This window comes from Nilaparvata lugens, chromosome 1 (genome assembly GCF_014356525.2).
Source record: "Nilaparvata lugens isolate BPH chromosome 1, ASM1435652v1, whole genome shotgun sequence".
Lineage (NCBI taxonomy): Eukaryota > Metazoa > Arthropoda > Insecta > Hemiptera > Delphacidae > Nilaparvata > Nilaparvata lugens.
Genome location: NC_052504.1, coordinates 14,471,172 through 14,493,499, shown reverse-complemented (window position 1 = coordinate 14,493,499; position 22,328 = coordinate 14,471,172). Strand labels below are relative to the sequence as shown.

At 34.6% G+C, this 22,328-nt stretch overlaps 1 protein-coding gene and 1 pseudogene across 3 annotated transcripts in view; one reads left to right on the top strand and one right to left on the bottom strand.

Moving 5' to 3' along the window:
* Positions 1–20,355, bottom strand: part of LOC111060077 — a 48,937-nt gene extending 28,582 nt beyond the window's left edge. For all 3 annotated transcript variants that reach the window (XM_039431219.1, XM_039431233.1, XM_039431227.1), the window contains exon 1: positions 20,033–20,355. The gene's annotated coding sequence lies outside the window, so the exon portion shown is untranslated. The remainder of the gene's footprint in view (positions 1–20,032) is intronic.
* On the top strand, positions 1,866–1,980 carry LOC120349534 (annotated as a pseudogene).
* Positions 20,356–22,328: the final 1,973 nt, after the last annotated feature.

Below are 22,328 nucleotides of genomic sequence, written 5' to 3'. Positions count from 1 at the left end.
CAGAGAGCACTTATTAAAACACTATTGGCCAAAAATCATAGATATCCAACACATTACTTTTCCAAGAATTCCCTGTATTAAATATAAAACAATTATTTATAAAAAATTTACTTGTCTTTATAAAAAAAAGTAACTTTGTCTTCAATGAAATTCAACATTATTATCCCACTAGAAACAGATTGCATATAAATATTCAATTCCCCGTTTAAGTAATTCAATTCAACTTGGAAACTGTTTTCATTTAGCCCATTGGCTTTACCGTAATGTACCGGCCGAGATTTCAACTATTGAGGGGTTAGCGTTGCCGTCTACAAGCGGAGAGTGACCGGGTGGCTGCTCTGCATCGGTTCAGATGCTGCGGAGGCTCTTCTACATTCTCCATATAGATGAATATTTCTAGTTCTGAACACAGAATAACATTCAAATATTACACACAGTACCACGCTAATAAAGCTATATTACTCCCAACTCAGCCCTTTAAACGCCGTCGAGCTGACACTTTTATTTTATTTATTTATTGTTTTTTTCTATCTTTAGTTTTAAAATTTATTATTAAAATAAACTCTCTTATTATTCTTTCAAATTTATTTATTATTCATAGTTTGTAATTTATTTTATTATTGCTAGTGTTTGCCCTTTGTCTGATAATTTGCGACTCCTCCCTGCACACGGACAAATCATCCAGGCAGGGAGAATTTATTCATGTAATTTATAACACTTTTATATTTTGTGAATATGTAATATTTTATGAATAAAACAATTTGAATTTGAATTTGAATTTGAACATTTTTATTTAGTCTGGTAATGTATAATAGTGATAATAATTATGTGATGTGGGGGAAAATAGTTCATATAGGTATATTTAAAATAATAATTATTGTTTTTCAATTATTGTTATTTGTCTGACACAGCTTTGTATTATTTTCGTGTTTTTGATGCAATAAATTGAATTTGATTATATTATTATCGTCTTGAATGAATAAGAATGACGGACTTTTTGAGCTGTAATTCTCATACAGGCTGCTATATTCCTGGCTTTTTGGAAGTTTAAATTTTGTCTAGTTTATTTGATTATTGATAATGTGTAATTACTTAGAAATGTGAATGATATCTTGGATGAATGGTGCCTTCTTCCATGTAAAACTTGGAAACATTATATTCCTGGCTTTGTGAAAGTTTAGCTTTTTTCTAGTCTGATTATCGATAATGCTTGATAACTTGGAAGTGTGACTGATTATCTTGGATGAATGGTGCCTTCTTTCCTGTCATAAATGGTATCAAAAATAATATACACCGAATATTTTTTGTTACATGTTCGCACCTCACTTTTTTCCTGATAATATTGCCCATTCGAGCTCCAGGCTTGACGGTGAGATGATCCATCACCAATGTGATGAATGATGGTGAGAGAAGAATGGACCCTTAACTTTAGGTGGTTTCCGAGCCACCGGGAAGCGATTTTTCAACTCACAAATGATATTTAAAGGCGTCTCATAAGTTAGTGTTCATCATTACAACGGAAGTAGGAGGCGTATGAATAGCTAAAATTAGCTATGATAGCTAAAGATAGCATAGCATAGAGATTAGCATAGCAAAGCGATAGCATATAGAAAAGATAGCGTATCAGTAATATACTTCTAAAAGAAGTGTCAGTACTATACTTCTAAAAGAAGTGTCAGTACTATACTTCTAAAAGAAGTGTCAGTACTATACTTCTAAAAGAAGTGTCAGTACTATACTTCTAAAAGAAGTGTCAGTACTATACTTCTAAAAGAAGTGTCAGTACTATTCTTTTAAAAGAAGTATCAGTATCAGTTGTCTCTGGAGACAGCTTATCACCGCGATCACGGAGCCAACCACTCCGTTCCACTGGTTCCACTTCAAAGTCGATAAATCTTTCGCCTTTTACTAAAGATTTCCGTGGAGTGGAACACATGATGAGTCTAATCTAAACTTTTCCTTGAGATACTGCAATCCCAATTATTAGTTACTAGTTCATCAATATCTTTATTCTTTATTCTTTATTGATTGATATAATAAGTATACATCATATAAATGATAGGGAGAGGAAAAATAAGGTAACCTTGTGCTATTCCTCTCCCCAATTTAGATATGGTTACACATAGTCCGAAATAGGTTAAGTCTTGTAGCTCTTCACTATATCTCACATCAAAATCTTCAGTATTACCTCAATATGTCAGTTTTAAATCCACGACAGAATCCAAGAAATCCGTTAGATTGAAAGCTATTTTGCGTACAGCATCGGCTCCAGAACGGAAACCGGTGTCTTATTCCACTACTGTGTGAGAAAACTGATAATATTTTTCATAAGGCATTCATTTTTGAGAGAAGTGGATTGTAAATAATAATAAAAGAGACAGAAGAGAGGGATTGAGAAGCGACCCCGGCGTGCGAAGCGTGACCCCGGATCTGTGGTGTGTCCGTCACTCTGTCTCTTTCTTTCTCTGCTGTGTCCGTCCGGTCGGTCTCGGCAAGCGTACTGACACACACATACACACACACCCGTGGGTCACTATCAGCAGCATTGTGATAGTGACACACTGACAGAGTGACAGCCTTCGAAAGAATGCCAATATCGACGACGACGAATTCGTGGCCGTTTGACTGAATCGGCGACCACCTAGTCTACCTCTAACCCCGTTGCACACTTTTGTCTTTCAGCTCAGCGCCACTTTTTCACTGTCGCGATTCACGTTCATTGAATTTTATTATTCGGCGCTTCATTGATTCTGTATTTCTTTTCTTGCCCTATTACCATAGGTAAGGAAAGTATTGCTTTCCGAAAAAAATTAAGGTACCCCAATTTATAAATTTCTATACGTTTCAAGGTCCCCTGAGTCCGAAAAAGTGGTTTTTGGGTATTGGTCTGTATGTGTGTATGAGTGTATGTGCGTCTGTGTACACGATATCTCATCTCCCAGTTAACGGAATGTCTTGAAATTTGGAACTTAAGGTCCTTACACTATAAGGATCCGACACGAACAATTTCGATCAAATGCGATTCAAGATGGCGGCTAAAATGGCGAAAATGTTGTCAAAAACAGGGTTTTTCGCGATTTTCTCGAAAACGGCTTCAACGATTTTGACTAAAGTTATACCTAAAATAGTCATCGATAAGCTCTATCAACTGCAACAAGTCCTATATCTGTAAAAATTTCAGGAGCTCCGCCCCATCTATGCAAAGTTTGATTTTAGATTCTCAATTAGCAGCCTTCATATACAATTTAAACAAAAAAATTCAAGTGGAAAAGATTGAGCATGAAAATCTCTGCAATTGATGTCCAGTAACATTTTCACCTAAAATTGAAAATAAGCTTGAAATTCAAGAAAATGTGATTATTAAATTGCAAACTGTTGGTAACTGTTGGTTCTTCGAAGAGATAGCAGACCTTGTGTGTCTCTAGCGTTATTGTCCAATCACCAGCTGTCTCATATCTTTGAATAGTAGATTTGAGATGCGCGAGAACACTAGCGTCAGGTGATAAATTTTCATAACGGCAAGGAAAGTTGTGTGAGTGCGCCACACCAGATTTTTTTTAAATATAAAGAAAAATAAAAATCTCAGTACCCCTTTAGAAATATTTTATCACAACATGTTTCGGACATTTATGCCATTTTCAAGTGATATGAAGTAAATAAATAAATTATATTTATTATTTATTAAATAATAGATAAATTATATTTATTTATTTACTTACTTCATATCACTTGAAAATGGCCTCAATGTCCGAAACATGTTGTGATAAAATATTTCTAAAGGGGTACTGAGATTTTTATTTTTCTTTATATTTATATTACAAGTAGCCCTATACAGAAAAGAGATAATGATTTTTTTTCTACGAAATAGTTATTCTAAAAATACTCAGCTTTGTCAATGAATTATTGTTGATTTCAGTGAGAATTCTATTTAACTATAGCGTATTTTAAGCTGGGTTTACACCAAAGTTATCAACAAAATAATGTTAACAACTTAATCCTTATAGATTCTATTAGATTGAACGGACCTTGACAAACACATTCGTTCATCATGTTTATGATAAGATATGTTCAATCTAATATAATCTATACGATCAAGTTAATAACATTTTGTTATTTTGGTGTAAATGCAGCTTAACTATACTATAAGCTAATCTACGATTAAAAGTAAACATGATCGAATTTAATTTAACATCTGCATTCCACGTTTAAATGCACAGCTGATCAATCCCCGTTTGAACGTAGATCGTGCATATGAGCCTTGAAATGGATTTCTAAGAAGAATTGAGAGATCTGAATTGAATTAAGTTGAAAGATTGCCTTTATTAAGGGTGGAGAGAAAAAAAGAGGGAGAGAGAAAAAATAATTACATGACAATTTGCATAAAAGTATGGAAATTTCAACGATTTTATCGTCTTCCAACTGAATCTGACTGTCAATGAGTTCTATTGATTCCCGTTGCAGGCCAAAATTATACTGCGGTTCCATATTAGAATATTTCCAGAATATCTCTGGAAAAATTAAAAACACTTCACTTGCATGGGCTACTTTTGAACAAATTAATAAAAACAATATAAAAATCTTGTAGTACGTTTTACTTTTTAAAAAACTTAAAAATAGTTGTTAACTATGTTAACTAACTATGTTAGTTCATAGTTTACAATAGTTTAACTATTTTTAAGTTTTTTAAAAAATAAAGGGTACTACAATATTTTTATATTGTTTTTATTAATTCGTTCAAAAGTACCCCATGTAAGTGGAGTGTAGTGAAGTAAGTTCAACTATAGTTGAACTATTTTAAAGTTTTTAAAAAATAAAGGGTACTACAAGATTTTTATATTTACTCTGTAGATTTACTCAAGATTTACTCTGTAGCAATGTATGTTGGATATAGAAACCGATTCCATATTAAAGAAGGAGAATAAAATTAATGTTTGTAGGAAGGAAACTAAATTCATGTTTTCAATATTTCTGCAATGAATCGCAAATAATAAGATGTATAACAATGATGAGTGAAGGGACTATAATGAATCAAACTGTAGATTCAGATTATCAAATAATATAATACTATCAATATTTATTTATTTACAACAATATGGGAGCATACGGGAAAATCCGATAAATTGCTCCCCAATCAAAAAAAATGTACAATAATCACTTTACAAGGAAATATGGGATGATCATTTAGAAAAAATTGAACGAGTCCAATTGAGATTAGTTGATAGGTCAAGACAAATAACCTCACAGAATAAATAGGTCGGAAAAGTATTTTCTCCAGTAACTTTCCTTTCTTATTTTCAGTATAATTCAGTTTGGGACGGTGCACGATTTTGGAATCAGACAACGCACTTTTACGATGATGCCAAGATAAATCATTGATTTCATTTAATGGCGAGTTGAAAATAATAGGGATAAAGATACAACGAGTCTGTTAAGATAGGACTTCAACTAGTTGATTGGGCTATGGATGGGAAGATCACGGCGAAGCATGACTGAAGAAAAAGAAATTGAGGGAGAAGAAGAAGAAGAAGAAAAGCGAGAGATTGGTGGCACGTGCAGTCGACGGAAGTAGAAAAAGGAAGGAAAAGTAATGGAAGAGTAATGGAGGGGTAATAGTAGGCAAGAGAGAAGGGGATTAACAGTGAAGAGTGCTGGGGAAATCTTGAATCGCGTGAGAAGGAGAGAACATTGATAGCGATAGAAAAAGATTGTTTTCTGAAAGTGAATAAAGTAGATTTCTGTGATGCTTATGTAGAAGAATAATCATACCTTTCTGAATAATCATGTGGTTATCCAATCTATTCTTGTTAATCTCTGTTTGAAAATACGTTTTCGTCTCTAATTATTTATTACTAGCAGGTAATACTCCGTACTCCGCAAGGATCTAATATTAATAACTTGACAAACTGGGAACTTGACTTACTAAAATCTTGAAGAATTTAAAATTGGCATATAACCATCCTCGGTAAATTAAGAATCTATATGAAAAATTCCAAGTTAATCAGTCCAATAGTTCAGACGTGACATGCGTAATTCGTGAATTTCCTATCCCGTACGAGTAAAAGCCGATTCTTCCCTAATTATATTATAGATTAACTCGGATATTATATTTAATATATAAATAATATATTTATTATTTAGGCCTATTGTGAAGAATGATTATCTGAATTGGGCTATATCAGAACGAGATTCGATGAATAATCAGTGAAAAATGTTTGTTGGAGATCAATAAAAGTACAAATAATTTCACCTGCTGAAATATCGATTTGACAATGTAGTTAATTTCTCCCTCTGATGTAGAAGTAGATTAAAATAAATGTGGAAGAAGATGACTTGGAAAAGTGGAAACTTACTGAGAGATATGATATCTTGATTTATCTGATAACAGTCATTTCTTTCTAATTTATTCATCAAATTCAAGATATGAATTTGATATTTTTCGAAGTTGTTTAGTTTCCGCCCAAAGGAAGTTACAGCAGACACAGCAAGCATTCCTCATTTCGAGGTCAGGGCCAAGGGGTAGGACCTGATCAAACTGGAATCATCTCAATCTCCATCTCATGACAATCCATAACGGACCGAAATCTTCTTCTTTCCTCTCTCCATCTTCTGTTTTTCCCTCTCCTTTTATCCTCTCTTCTTCGCGTCTAATTGATTTAAATGTCAGCAAATCGAGTTTCAGCTTTCGACGACGGCGGTGTTCCTCAATCAGCTGTGGTCTGACGATGCGCACCTAGCCCATATAATCACTAATAGACCTAATCCACTTTATTCTCCCTCCACCGAAAACTCGTGCGAAAGTTCTCTTCACAACTCCGCAGCCGAATTGAAAGTAATTGCAGAGGAAATTAATGTTTTTTCTCGCTCTATTTCGTGGCGGATAAGAGGTGAGTTTAACAACTGAAACTTTTCTGTGGGTCACTGAGCCATGGATGAATCTGGTTCTATCTAATTTGAAGCGATATTGTTGTTACTCTACTATAAATTAATATCAATCAAATCAAATCAAGATTTATTCAATGAGCCTCCTTTATTCAATTGAACCTCCATTTAGGAATCATGAATACTTGCTGATATTACTCCGGAATGACTGAACAGAATCAATGAAGCTGGGTTTTCGTTTGTGCATAAATGTCGTCGACCACGACAGGGTGAGGATCTCAGATTGGGTGAATTTCAATTTGTCTAAACAACCTAAAAGATTCTGTCCAATTATGTTTTAATGGGGGAGGTTGAGTTTTTACATTTTTATACTTTTAAATGACAATATGTTGATATCATTAGAAATGTTTATATTCTTGAATAATAAACACAATAATGAAAAGTTATTTGATCAGCTGTTTTAGCACACTATAAATTTGGACAATATAAATGTCAACAATCGTCGATGACTGCGGGAGTTTACGCACAAACGAAAATCCACCTTAATGAAGAAGGTCTAAATTCAAGATTCGATAAAATAGTATTGAGTTGATGCTATACAAATAGGCTATAAAAAGGAGCGCACCTAGCGCAATTAATTTAAATTCACCGTACTTTCAACGCTGCTCCTTATCATAGTTGTGAGGGAAGGAGATTTAATAAACAGTTTTAAAAAAACTTTTTCCTCCTTGCACTGCCTTTTTTCGTCTGAAAGGTTTCAAGGTTTGGCTCCCACAGAGCGATTCGATACGCAATTGGACATGAGCAACGTTTTCATCAATGGAAATAGAATAGTTGCTTGTGAGAAATAGAATTGGTGCTTCCAAAGAATTTGACATGATTAATTTTTATAGAGTTTTGTATATCTGTCCGAATTTATTTCACGGGTTGTTTCTTTTATGGAATATTGATATTAATTTATTGCTAAAATAGCCGTTACGTAGATCACCGACTGTTAATAAGCGTATATAGCCTTATATAACAATCTGAATGAAATTCATAATTGATCCTTATGTGATTCATTAGATAATGGGGTCATTTTTAATTTCACAGCTTCTTTATTCAAGTCATTTGGGAAATGAATGTTTCTTCCTCAAGTTGAAGCTCTCATGGCTTGTGCAAGGAGTTCGATATGACCATTCAATGAAAATTATAACAGTTTTCAGTTGGCTCTAAACGAACATTAGGTTGTTACTTCATTTGCTCTTTAATGTAAAAGCGAATTCACAATGACCTGATACAGTTTACACACACATTCCTTAGGTTCAAATTTTCTGTTATGGTGCTAATAACTGAATGATCTTTTTTGAAGACCTACGCATTCCAACGAAGTCTGACTTAATAATAATGAATAATGCTCGAAAGATTGGTTCCAGTTTGACTGTAAGATTAGTTCAACTGCAAGTGTTTCAATGGATTACCTACGCTTGCTTACCACTCTCCTTTTCATTTCTCCTGCTTCCTATGTAGATAGTCTATCATTTTTTATTCTAAACAACGGTGGAGCCGTCATTATCTTCTCAAAGCAGTATCCATTGCATTGAATCTCATTTGAAAGTTATTTATTAATGCCAATCGTTATGTGCTCTGTGGAAGGATTTTTGGTAATGCCATTTTTGTAAGCGTTTATTAATTATGCTTCAGTGATTGATTCTATCATGAACACAAGATATCATTGTTCTGTTTCTGCCTTCAGGGCAGATGGTCAAATGTTTTGGTTTACATGTGAGAGATTGGCTTTCAGCTTGATTCATCACCCGGACTGAAAGCCGATTTGAACTACTTATGGATGTGCCTTAAAAGTTGGGCCCAAAACGATGGGATTTTTTTAGCAGAGATGGATATCATAAGATTAATCTCATCCACTTTCACCTTCAGAAGATTTTGGAATTATAAATTCAGATTCATTACAAATTATCACAATGAGGAAAGAGCTAACAGTGTAATAATTAACAATATTGTACTTTAAATGATGCATACTTTTAAGCAAATATAATGTACAAAGATGTGATCATAATGTGCTATCCTATTATATTAAGCGAGCAATTTCTGAATATCTGTTTATATTTTTTTATCTGGTTATTTATGCTCAACGGATCTCGAAAACGGCTCTAACGATTTTCACGAAAATTGGAACATAGTAGGTTTATGATATAAAAATTCGATTGCACTAGGTCTCATTCTTGGGAAAACTCGCTGAACGACATTAAAAGGATAATCCATCCTTGGCTGAAACTGCTGAGACTTTTATCGTCTGTGGATAGTAAAAAGTGAGCGAGTGATTCTGTGGAAAATCAAAATATCGCATCCCCGAAATTCATAAGCTGCTGACGTATAGCCAGCTGTAAAATATAAACACGATCATTTGAGAGAATTGTGTTCTGTGATGGCTTACTCTATCTATAGTAGGCTATGGTTCTGTTTATCAATAAATAAAAATAACGAGCGATGCTCGGTGCCCCGATATTATTTTGAATAAGAGCATATATAATAATATTTATTCGACCAATCAACATACATTGTACAAAATATTACGGAAAAATCACTCTTAACTGGTGTAGCGAACACCTTTACATGCACAGTACACTGTATATCAAAGTCTAAATGAAACCCCCACGGTAATCCTGTGTGGGGCCCTTCTTTATACTTTTATTCACAATAGAAAAAAATAAGTAAAAATCAAATGAAAATATAGTCATACTTGGATATTACACATAAATTTAAAAACTGTAAAATTTTGATAAAGAATTACTAGTGAAAATGTATTGAACATGAAAAATATAAAATCATAAAGCAATTAAACAGGTTTTTGTGCGGGAAGCTCATCTGAGTGATCAATAGTATTATTCAGCTAACAGGAAACGCCATGTATATTAAAAGTGCTAAGACACAATAATTACACAAAATTACATATAGAATTCACGTTTTCAAGCATATGATAACAATTGATTCAAACATGTAAATATCAATCTTAGATTATGGAATACACTTATAGAAATAATTGAATATCATCAATTTCAGCAATGAATTTTTTCAATCTGGCCTTAACCGCTCGGTATATAAATATTTCATGATTCATAAAATATATAAGGATAATTTGATGATAAAAATACCTCGAGCTCAAATACGAGTATAGCTCAACAGAGTTTTAGCGGTAAACATTCCTAGGGAAAACACCCGTGATGCGACATCACAAATTGAATAATTCATTAATACAATGAATTACAAACCATAAAATAGATATGACTTGGCGAGAGCAACAGGCTTTGCCTAAAACTGCTCTACTACCAAATTTCATAAATACCGTAGTGGAATTTCCAAAAGATAGTTAAAATTTTCACTTCCAAGAATTTGAGTCCATTTTTATGTCCAAACTTGATAATATATGATTTAAAGAATTTTTTGTTGTTGTTACAGCTCAACTATCACCACTCATGCAACAAGTTTGAAACCCTGAACTAGTTCCTTATGATATGTAGATTTAGAGCGCAACTTGATTAAACGTGAGTAGATGGCTTTGTGTAAAATTTGCAGATTTGACTAGACTGGGTCTACTTTGATTTTTGAGTTGTTACTCCTGTGCTCTGTAGATGCTGTGCGGTCGTTACAGACACCCCTATCAGCGGCGGAAACGGATCCTGAGGGACGGACGTACATTAAAAAGGAGGCTGCGTCGACGGCGGCGGTTTTAACTAGGCTATCGCAGGGGAAATACAATCAATGTTTTACCGTTAGAGGAATGCGACCGGCTCTTCAAACGACCGGCAATTCTGATCGCCGCCATAAATAGTCGGATCTGGTCGGTCGCAGCCGCTGGCAATATGCCCCCTCCCACCACGCTCCCAATGACAGCCCCACAGCCGGACAACCCTTTTACGTTAACGCGACGCACAACCGCGAACCCTGCAAACGTTCAGCCCTCACTAATAAAGCTGCATTCCCACATATCAGTATCAATGAATGTGTGCGGTATCAATTAGTGAGAATAAATAAATTAAATAGATAAATGTTTATTCCCCCCCCCCCCCCCAAAAAAAAAACTAAAACTACTACATCAATTACAGAAAATATTAGATAGTTTACAATAATTACATGCAATAGTCAGTTTCAGAAATTCCTTATAATGTGTTTTCCACATGTTTAGTGTTTTCTGTGTAGAAATTGACCTACACACTATGGCGTACCATGTTCTAGAGTAGGGTTTGTTTGTTTGTTTTTGTGTACGAATTAGTAATTATTAAGTGTTTAGTAAGTCATTAGATTAGGTTCAATTGAAATTATGAGTTGTTGTATGAAATAATGTTTTCTATGTTACTGGAATTATAATATTAGTAGTAAATTAGTGGATTAATATTTTCACAATTATTACTGGAATTATAATATTATTAGTGGAGTTAAGGGCCACTGAAACACAACCTTTTATTTCATCACAACACAACTAGCTACAACTCTTCAAGGAGCTATTTTCAAGTGTGAATAAAATAAATAAACTATATCAAAATGAAGATATTCCATTTACACTTGAAAATCGCTTTTGAATTTTCAAAACTAGTTGTCTTGTAATAAAATAGGGGGTACAATTCTTATTGTATTACAGTAGCACTGAAAAGAAAAGTGAAATTAATGAGAATATTACTTCCGTGAGTTCTTCTAATGTGACCAATCATAATCGCTGATTGGCCGGGCTGAGTGGGAAGAGACATATTAGAACAAATGGGAATTATATTCTCACTGCGCCGGTCACGTTCACTGATACTGATAGTGGGAATGTAGCTTAAAACAGCACCTCCAACCAAGTGGACCCTCTTCTTACTTCGATGCGTTGTTTCATTCGCCTTGTGATTAGGCCTAATGTTGATCAAAATAATACTGTTTGAATCAATATTTAGTGATAATATGGAAGTATGAAGTGAATTTATTGAAAAATCTATCTGTGAGGAACTCAATGAATTACATAGAAGATTTCGTTGTTTCTAGGTTGAATAGGTTTTCTAGGTAGTGATAGGTAATCTTGTGTGGGGAACAGTTATACCCGGCTGTTATAATACTAATACTTCGAGCTCAGTCAAGGCATATGAACACAGTCAAGCCGGATGGGATTTATAAGTAGTGTGCACTGGAATATAATTGATAGTAAACTTAACCTTCCGGCAGTCGCGCTGTTGTAAAAATTACAACAGTGTCAGTTTTTTTTTGCTGCACAAACCTATTGAATGGGGCGGTGTCAGTGAATGAGTCCCCTATGCATTCCAAAACTTTTCCCCCATCACTCCATTGAGTTGCAGTATCAACCGAGCAATGGTACAGTTTTTAGGTGCCATTTAGTCGCGACAGTGCATAAGTCGCACTGTGCATAAGATAGGGAAAAACTGTATAAGGGGACTGTAAACGAACCAATAACACAGAATTGATGGCTTTGCTTGATGTACCTTATTGGGCTATGAAATGGTAATCATTCAAATGTTCATAGGCGTAAAATAATCCAAGAAGATGGAAAAACTAATTATACAATTAATTGATATGTTTTGACAGTAAACAGAGTACATAACACTTGGAAAATTGGACGTTGTAAAAAATACAACACGCGACTGCTCGTGTGATTGAGTGGGGCGCGACTACCGGAAGGTTAACTATCACCAAAGAATCATTATTATGGTTCTATATTTTTTCTGATTCTGTATGATATGATTCTATTCATTGATATGATTCTATATGCAACATATCATTTTGTAGTAAACCTAATTCGACCGTATTCAAATATCTCGACCATGCTTGGTGGAACCAGAAATGAGTGTTTCACTTTTCCTATACAAGTTGTTGTCTTCAATAATAAATAATTTTTGATAGCGCGCCTAGATGAAGTTTACTGTAATCATCACATTACAGTAAATTTTCATTTACTGAAATAATGATGAATTATCATTTTTAGAGAAAACAGAGTTAATCCACTCATTCAAGTTGATAGCACAGAACAATAGATTATCACAGACTGATAGCAATCACTTTAAAATTATAACTCATTTTTAGTTTGTTATATACAATTTGGTTCCACATATCCTAGTTACGTAGCTATAGTGAATGTTTATGATAGTTTTCTTCTACTACCTATCACCACAGAGAAAAGATAGCGTAAGAAGATATCCCATGGTAAGCTATCTTTTCTCTATACTATCACATATTGAAGTAACCCATCAACGATGCATGCATGATGCTAAGAAAGATATCAACAAAACAAACGATCATCTTCTAAGATGTTAGAATCAAGGATATAATACTATATTATTTACAGATCTCCTATCTACTACTTTCCATCGTTAATACTGTAACACAATCCCATGAACACCAATCACATCTGAATCATACAAGGTGTAAAGTGTAACATATCGTTTAACAACTGTGTCAGAAGAAGGTATCCAAAGCCCACTGATCATTTTCTAGCCACTAATTGACAACCGTGATAGGCTACTAAGGTGTAAAGAAAGAAACAAATATATCACAATCACAGCTGCAGTGTTAGTATCGTACCGGTCGATTTCAAAAGGATTCGAAAGTTTGTTTCACTTTCAGTATAGTTTATTGAAGAAATAAAATGAAGAAACTGTGTTTATGTGTGTGTTGGCGCGCATGCGCGTGTGAAGCGGATGAAGAGCGTGTAAATACGATCGAAACGCGGATGTAGGTCAGTGGTTCCTCGTGAGTCAGGAAGATGATGGAAGATCAGGACTCCGGCTGAGAAGTCGGCAGTCTTTTCGTTGTAGTCAAGTCACTTCAATTATCCATCTGTTAGAAGCTCAGTAAATAGCCTAAATCAGCCCTACACCAATACCACGTATAAACAGTAGATTATAGGTGGTATAATAGGTCTCGGTAAATTTAAAGTGGTGCAGTCATTCCATTTTATTCAATTAATAACCTACTACTTAAACTAAGTATCAATGTCAATGTTCCGATGAGCAATAAGTATTAAGATACATTAGAATGGATCTGTGAATGAATGAACCTGTCTACAACCTACAACACTTGCGTTATCAGATAAAACTGTGGGGGAATCACAAACATTTTCTACAAAACTTTGTAGAAAATTTGAAGAAGTTTTGTAGTGTTGTTTGAGCTTGGTGTAATCTCATCAAAATGTCAGGTTAAGCTTCACCAAGTATAATTTGTATAAATGTTTTGTAGAAAATGGATTGGATTTGGAGGGTACGGTAATGTTTTTACTGAAAAAACAATGTTTACGATAATTTTACGGGTTGAGGTTAAGGATGGTGTTATCTACACGTCTGATTAGTTTTTTTTAATAAATTATATGTGCATTATAATTATGTATTTGTATTCGTAGATCAACTACTCTGGAATGTAATGTACTAGTTGAATAAAAATTGGGAAATGAACAGATCTTTCCATTTAACAATGATCTCTTATGTAAAATGAAAGCAAACTCACGTTTTAAAGTCAGCATCTGATTAACATTGATTTGTTATCCTTGTCTGTCATTAGACAAATCAGCATAGCTCTTTCTTCTTCTAACTCCATAACCTTGACAAATTGTTCGTAGACTTTGTAGAAATATAATGAACCACAAACATATTTAATCTTAATAATTATGAAAATGTATTATTAAATCATAAAAAAATAATTTTCTTTGACAAGAATAGGTTTTGTAATATTTTATCAACACTCTTAAAATAATACACACTTGGGAAGCGATTTGATTTCGTGTTCGCGCTGATAAGCTTTCGATAAGATAAGCTCCATGCGTCTGCTATTCCCTTCGTAAGGGTGACAACTTTAAGAGCCGAACTCCTCTAAATACCATTTATGAGTTTAAAAATCGCTTACATGACTGTAGTTCGGAACCACCTTAAGCTGTAGGTCCACTCATCTCTCATCATCATCATCCGTCTCATTATCTACGCACAGGTAGAGAGTTAGTGGGAAGTATATTTTGAATATTCTTTCCGAAGAATGGACATTGATATGTCCAAAGCTCCGCCAATTTATGTAGATGCATAACAATATTATCTATAGTTATCACAAATTGCTTTTTTCATACCATATACAGTCTTATACCATCTACCATCATTATACATATACCATCTTACCAGCGGGGTAGACAAAAATTCCAATATCCTACTAGGGATGGAAATACTTTACAATGGATTGAAGTGGAATCCATATTCAATTCAACATAAAAGGTACCGTAACAGACTACAATGATTTAAATGTCTGGAATGAGTGTCAGGTAGCCTCGCTATGGCCATCTCTACTCCAACTTCATTGAATGGACAGGCCAATAATACAGTTGTTGGTGATACATGGAAGCGTATCGTAAACACAGACAACATGGTAACCGGTTTCTCTTCTTCGAAAACAAAATATTACAAAAATATTCGTGTCAAAGAAAATACTGAGGAATCCCGCACAATCAGGAAACACATTTCAATACACGGTTTGGAAAGGTCACCAAATGTTGGACCACTAATGGGAGGATGACAGGACGACGAACGGGCCACGTGACTAAAAAAGAAATTTGGGGTAAGACCAACGTTAGTACACAGAACTTTGGGATGAGACCACCCTGGTGTAATGTCAAAAGGGGAATGATTGAGAGAAAATTGAATACGATGAAAATTGCCTGGAAGTGGAAATAGTAGTATGTGACACAATGTAGGGTGACCTTGGGGCAGTGAATACTGAATTGATCGTGTGGAAGGCGCTAGATATGCTACCCCACATTACATGAATATCATTAATTTTAATGCCCATCATTGTATGTGCATTGATTGCATGAAAAGGTGCGTACAGATATACGCGCCGCGAACATGAGCAATTCACTTTTAATCAGCTGATTATATCTGTATTTTTACAGAAACGGTAAGATACAGATATAAAAAGCTTGGCATCAGCTGATTAAAAGTGAATTGCACATGTTCGCGGCGCGTAAATCTGTACGCACCTTAATGTGCAATCATTCAATTTTGCAGTTTTACGGATCATTCAAGCGAAATATCCACTATAATATTACATATTAATTTTATGTATTTTACAGTATTCACATGATGAGTTACTGTGGAAATTGCATGATCAATCCCTTAATTGCATTGATGGAGTTACATGTAAACTGTAAGGCGAAGTAACTGAAATAACCAACAATTTATTTCAGTGAAGTATAAAATAAAGTAATTAGAACGTCGCTGGAATTGAATTAAATACAAAAACACAAATTTACTACATTTAAAATATTATTAAACTTTAGAATAGTAATTCTGTGATTGTCCCAAAATGCTCTATTACAGTATATGTATAATAAATTCTACCATAAAACAAATAAATCTTCTGTTCAAGAACGATAAAAAACTGTCTATGGTATTTTTTATACGTTCTCTGAATCTGATATGAAATTCCTCCAAAATCTGATACAACATTCCTCCAAAATCTGATACAAAATTCCTCCAAAATCTAATACAAAGTTATATGTGCTATGGATTAGAGATTTTAACAAATTCGAGTTTCATATTTATCTACTTTTATTGGGGATGATGCCCACATGAGCTGTTTGCCTGTGCGTGGGTGATTAATGCGATGATCGGGACTCGAACCCACGAAACAAGCTATACATGCAGACTGAAAGTTGTACCACTAGACCAACCTTGCCGGCAGAGTAAAACACATGCTAATAACATAATAATAATTATGTTATCACAGATTAAACTGAAAGAGTCGTGTTCCGATTGAGTTTGGAAAAAAAACTTGTGAAAGTAAAAGAAATTGGATTTGGAGGAATTAAGAGACAGAACTAGGTTTTTGATAAGGAATCCAGTTTGACAACTTTCCAACAATATTGGAGTTTCAAGAGATTTCAGTTAAAGTTTAATGGAGTTCAATAAAGTGTCATTTCAGTGAATGTGGCTTGTCAAAGCTAATGAGATTATAATAATTACAAGGTAACATACTGATTGGACTTCTAATACTAATTCAATTTTCCACTATCTTTAGAATGTTTCATATTATTAAGGAATGGGGAACCAAAGTATAACTTAAGAGCTCTGATAGCTCTAATATCAATTTCTTCATTTCAAACAAAATGATTGGGAGTCTTACATTATATAATGTTGTCACTATATTTTTATCTGCCATGATTCCATCACCACATTTCATTTCATGACGATTTCCTATACTTTTTCATAGTCACAAGGATATGACCGTACAATTCCAGTTCAGAACAGCATAGTCGATGATTGACTATATAAAACCCATATGATCAAATGAACAAAATGCATTATTTCAAAAACATGATTTGTTATGTCATTCACAAAGTGTCAAATAAAGTAATACTTGCCAGAATACCAGAATGAAAATCATAATGATGATCTAATGAAACTGAATGTTTTTAAAAGGATAGAAATATGGCTGAAGAATAGAAGGTTATCTGGAAGGAAATTTGTTTCCAAGTGTTATGGAAAGCTAGCTATCAAATTTTGGAACAGTCATTGATCTCAATAATTATGAGAATTTATCATTCAATCATTGAAAAATATATTTCCTTGACGGATACAATACAATCAATTATTTTAAACAAGAATGAAAACTCAATATTACATCAGATTCGCTGGTATCAGCTATATACTATAGGAGGCAGTGGCTAGGCAGAGAATCGGCCATATCTTCCTCCACTGCAATTATAACGTGGAAATTAATGATGGAACAGTCTTTGACCTCAATAAATTATGAGAATTCATCATTCAATCATTGAAAAATATACTTCCTTGACGGATACAATACAGTTCATTATTTTTAACAAGAATAAACAGTCAATATTACATCAGATTTGCCGATATCAGCTATCCCCTATAGGAGGCAGTGGCAAGGCAGATGTCCCCCCTAAGGCCACGCTGTTCTCCTATATTTCTCCACTGCAATTATAACGTGAACCCCACTATAGTCTAACAATCTAATTTACCAAAAATTATCTTAGTATCCGCTCTAACCTTTCCAGCAAGTTATTCACTTGTGGGAGAAATACCATAGGGGGAGGAAAATGCGGGAATACTGGGAATAGGAACGCATGTTAATTGTTCGATGCCACATGCCACTTGAGATTGATGTTGTTTTAAAGTTGTTCACGCCAACTCTTGTGAACCGGTCATCACTGTTGACTGCGAACTAAGTCAAAGTCTATGCCAATGCCAATGGCACTAGCGGCTCGTTTCTGACGCGAGAAACAACAACTGTACCCTGAACCAGTTAGTGCAGTTACTCAATACCGATGTAAGGGTATTTTCTTTCTGTAGATATCAACCAACAACACATCACAGATCACACATCACTGTCCACTGTTCACTGCGCACTAGACACCGCTCTGAATTATTCAACTGAAACTTGCGCGATGCAATTCAAGCTCCAAGCTGAAATCAGATCTGTCACCGACTGAATTCAAAGTTGTAACATGGATTCAAAACACGTGGAGGGTTTCTGTTATGAATGAAATTTGCCATATTGAGGAATAATGTGAGAGGGTTGCCTGGAGGGTTTCTGTTATGAATGAGATTTGCCGTATTGAGAAATTATGTGATAGGGTTACTTGGAGGGGTTGTGTTATGAATTAGATTTACCCTATTGAGAAATATGTGTGAGGTGAATTGAGTGTGAAATCTATGTGAATAATCATATCCATTGAGCTTTTAGAATGAGTAGAAGAAGGTAGAATAAGTCGGAGAAGTAAAGTTCTTCATTTTTTATCCCTGAAAATGATGGGTGGCGAGTAGGTACCGGGATGGCATTTCAACCATTATGTTATTTCATATTATCTCTCAATGTCCCAAACATTATAATTACACCCTCTACTGATATTATATCAGTATAATATCAGTTATAAAGGTAAGAATAGAATGAAGTTGAAGTTTACTTCATCTAAGTTTGAACGCCTAAGTTTAAAAGTCTCAACTTTTTGGACCTTGACCTACTTTATGGTGAACAATTTTATGGGACATTCAATGGTATGACTTGAAAATTAATTTTTTCTTTGTTAAGATAACTTAATTTAATTGAACAACAAAATGAATCACATACAGGTATGTACTACTAATAACACTAATTACCATAATGATTAAACAGGTATTTAAATATGAAAATATTCACAAGAAATAGACGGCTAGTACTGTCTGGTTCTTGGGTTCGAATCCTGATCATCTCATCAATTCACCAGCGCCCACGCACAAGCAAAAATGGACGCAATGTGGACAACTTTCGCAATAGAAAAAAAAATTTCCAAAGGTCCAGCATTCATATTAATAAAGAATTGCTTTTTATCAATATAAAGAATTTCAACGTAAGTCGGCAGTCATAATGTTTATGAGTTGCAATATTTAAATTTAGCAAACTTGATTCCATTCTACACAAGATACATTCATAATATTGAAACTCGGTTCAAATTATTCGATTTGATTTTGAATTTTGTGCAACTATATCAAATTCAAAATGGAATTTTATCATTAATTAACAAAATTATTCAAAAAAATGTTCCACACACTGGAAAATGATTCATTTTCTGAACTTTGAAAAATACAGTTGCATTGAATTGCAAAAATACAGTTATTGAGGGGCTATAACTTCTATTGGTAACTTATTTACTTATTACTTATTCGACAATACACAAAACTCGAATCATTTAAATGATTGGAGAAGGATCAACAGGCACAGCCCAAAACTGTTCCTTCCCCGAATTATGGTATGCTTCCTTCCCGAAAGTAGGTTATGTTCCATTCACTTTTGAATTTGAGTCTAATTTTTCGTGCAAACAAAAGGGACTATACGTTATTAGGGGAGATAATTTTGTGAAGTGAACAACTACAAGACTCAACCTATTTTGGACTATGTGTAACCTCATCTAAATTTTTCCTCTCCCATCATTTTGATAATGTACTTATTGTATGAATCAATAATGAAAAGTTGGGGGAAACGATATTAGTTAATGGAAACAATAGGGGACTGACTATACATTACTTGAGAAGAAGTTCAAATCAAAACATAGTTCAACTCAATGTAACTAGAATACATTCTAGGTACATTGGTTCAACTGGAAAGTCAATAAATCGAAAGATGATGAAGTACTCACCAGCTGACAGGTAAGAGAGTGCACGCACCAGCAAACAATAATCACAAGACGTATGAATGAATGAATGGATGCGCTGCGGCCGCCGACACGTGAGAGTAGTGGGAAAGAGTTGAGCGAGCGAGCGAGCGGAGCACGACACTTGCAAGTAACAAAACTGCTTTGCGACTGACGGTTACAGGTGTGCGCGCTGAGCGGCGACTGGAACAGAAGAGATGCGAAGGAGAGGAGGCAACAGCCAGAGGCGGGAGAAGAAGAGAAAGAGGAACACGCGTCCAACCCGATTAGGGACGAAACGAGTCTGCAGAGGAACTGTGACCAGCCACCTGTCCAACTGGTATACACTGCGTTGCGATGCTGGGCTGGCTGGCTGGCTGATCCCCACTGCTGACCCAGACCCAGACACGGTTAGCTGAGACACAGTTAGCCCATGTGTGTGCGCGCCGCGGCAAATAGGCTAACCATTGCAGGCTGAAGGTCAAGCTCACATTTTAATAAACATACACACGCACATTATGCTGTATGATGGATATTTGGGAACATTATGGTGGAGTTGAGAAGTGGTGAGGGTAGAGAGAGAAGAAGGATTGGGTGAAGTGGGAAAAGGAAGGAGAGGAGACCAAAACGTGTAGAAGGGAGAAGAAATAGGGAAGTTGGGATGAGTAAGGACGGAAAATTGATGAAGAAAAAGGATGAATAAGGAGCAGAAGAAGAAGGTGATAAAAAGGCTGACAAATGTCAGAAAAAAAGAAAAATAATAGAATAGAAAAGAAAGTATGGAATAGAAAAGAGAGGAAACCAAAACATTTAGAAGGGAGAGAAATAGGGAAGTTGGGGTAAGAAAATACTAAAAATTGATGGAGAAAAAGGATGAATAAGGAGCAGAAGAAGGAAGGTGATAAAAAGGCTGACAAATGTCAGAAAAATAAAAATAATAGAATAGAATGACTTTTTCATTTGATGGCATGGCGAATTTTAGACAATGATGTCCCCTCTTAACCACATCGTTAGCAAAAGATACAGAGATGATAAGAAAAAACAAAGAATAAGAATAAGCGAAAGGAGAAAATGTGGAGGAATGAGGGAAGACATTATGATGTATCAAGGAAGAGGTCCTGAGGGGAGGAAGAAAAGGAGTAGAAGGAGGTCGAGGAGGAGAAGAAATAAGGTGATGAAAAGGTTGGCGAATGTTGAAAGAAGGAGAAGAAGAAGAGTTAGGAAAAAATGTGGAGGAATGCGAGGAGTCATATGACGTATTTAGGAAGAGATCCATAAGGGAGGAGGAAACTGAGTAGGAGGAGAACAGTTGAAGGTAGGAGGAGATGGTGAGGGAGGAATGCTAGTAACTTCATAACAGGGGTTGAATGAAGTTGAAATTACATCATTAAATGATGAAAACATCAATATCCGTAGTGTGAACCATTTATCCATGCCACTTGTCAAGTCAATTATAAATTATGGGGATAAATAGATTTTGCTATGAAGCCCCAGACCTTCGTTATCTGAATTTATTATTAATCAATAATAATAATAATAATAATAATAATAATAATAATAATAAAATAATAATAATAATAATAATAATAATAATAATAATAATAATAATAATAATAATAAATAATAATAATAATAATAATAATAATAATAATAATAATAATAATAATAATAATAATGATAATAATAACATCATCATCATAATTATTCACTTTTAAAAATAATATTTCAAAAGAAGATGCGTTCTATCAATGTCATGCAATCTGCAAGCAATCCACTTTGGGGCATAGAACTGTTCGGGGGATGATAATTTTTCTGCAGCACCAACAGTAGAAAATTGCAGCTGTGGCCATCATCAAACAACAATAGTCCTCCACTCCCCCCACCAACCACCTTCTCATGGCCCATCGCCCACTAGCACAACTGAGAGCACCGGTTTTCTCTTTCATGTAACGAGCAAGTGCAATAATGGTCTATTAGGATACTCCCACGCCCACCGTCTCAGTTAATATAATATGTATAAAGCGATATATGTATAAACCTGATGTCTCATGACAACGTTGCATTTTGAACGTTTATCTGTGACACGTAAAATAGATAACGTACGATAGATAGGCTACGTTTTTACTCAGACTTGTATACTTTCCATCACTATTCCATTAATTATTATGGAATAGACTATAAACTTTAACATTATTATCATGATGCAAACAGAGACAAATGGATACACAAACAATCGTATAACACAGTATGATAACCGATTATTGTAGTATAATACGAGTATGAACTAAATTACTACATGTAT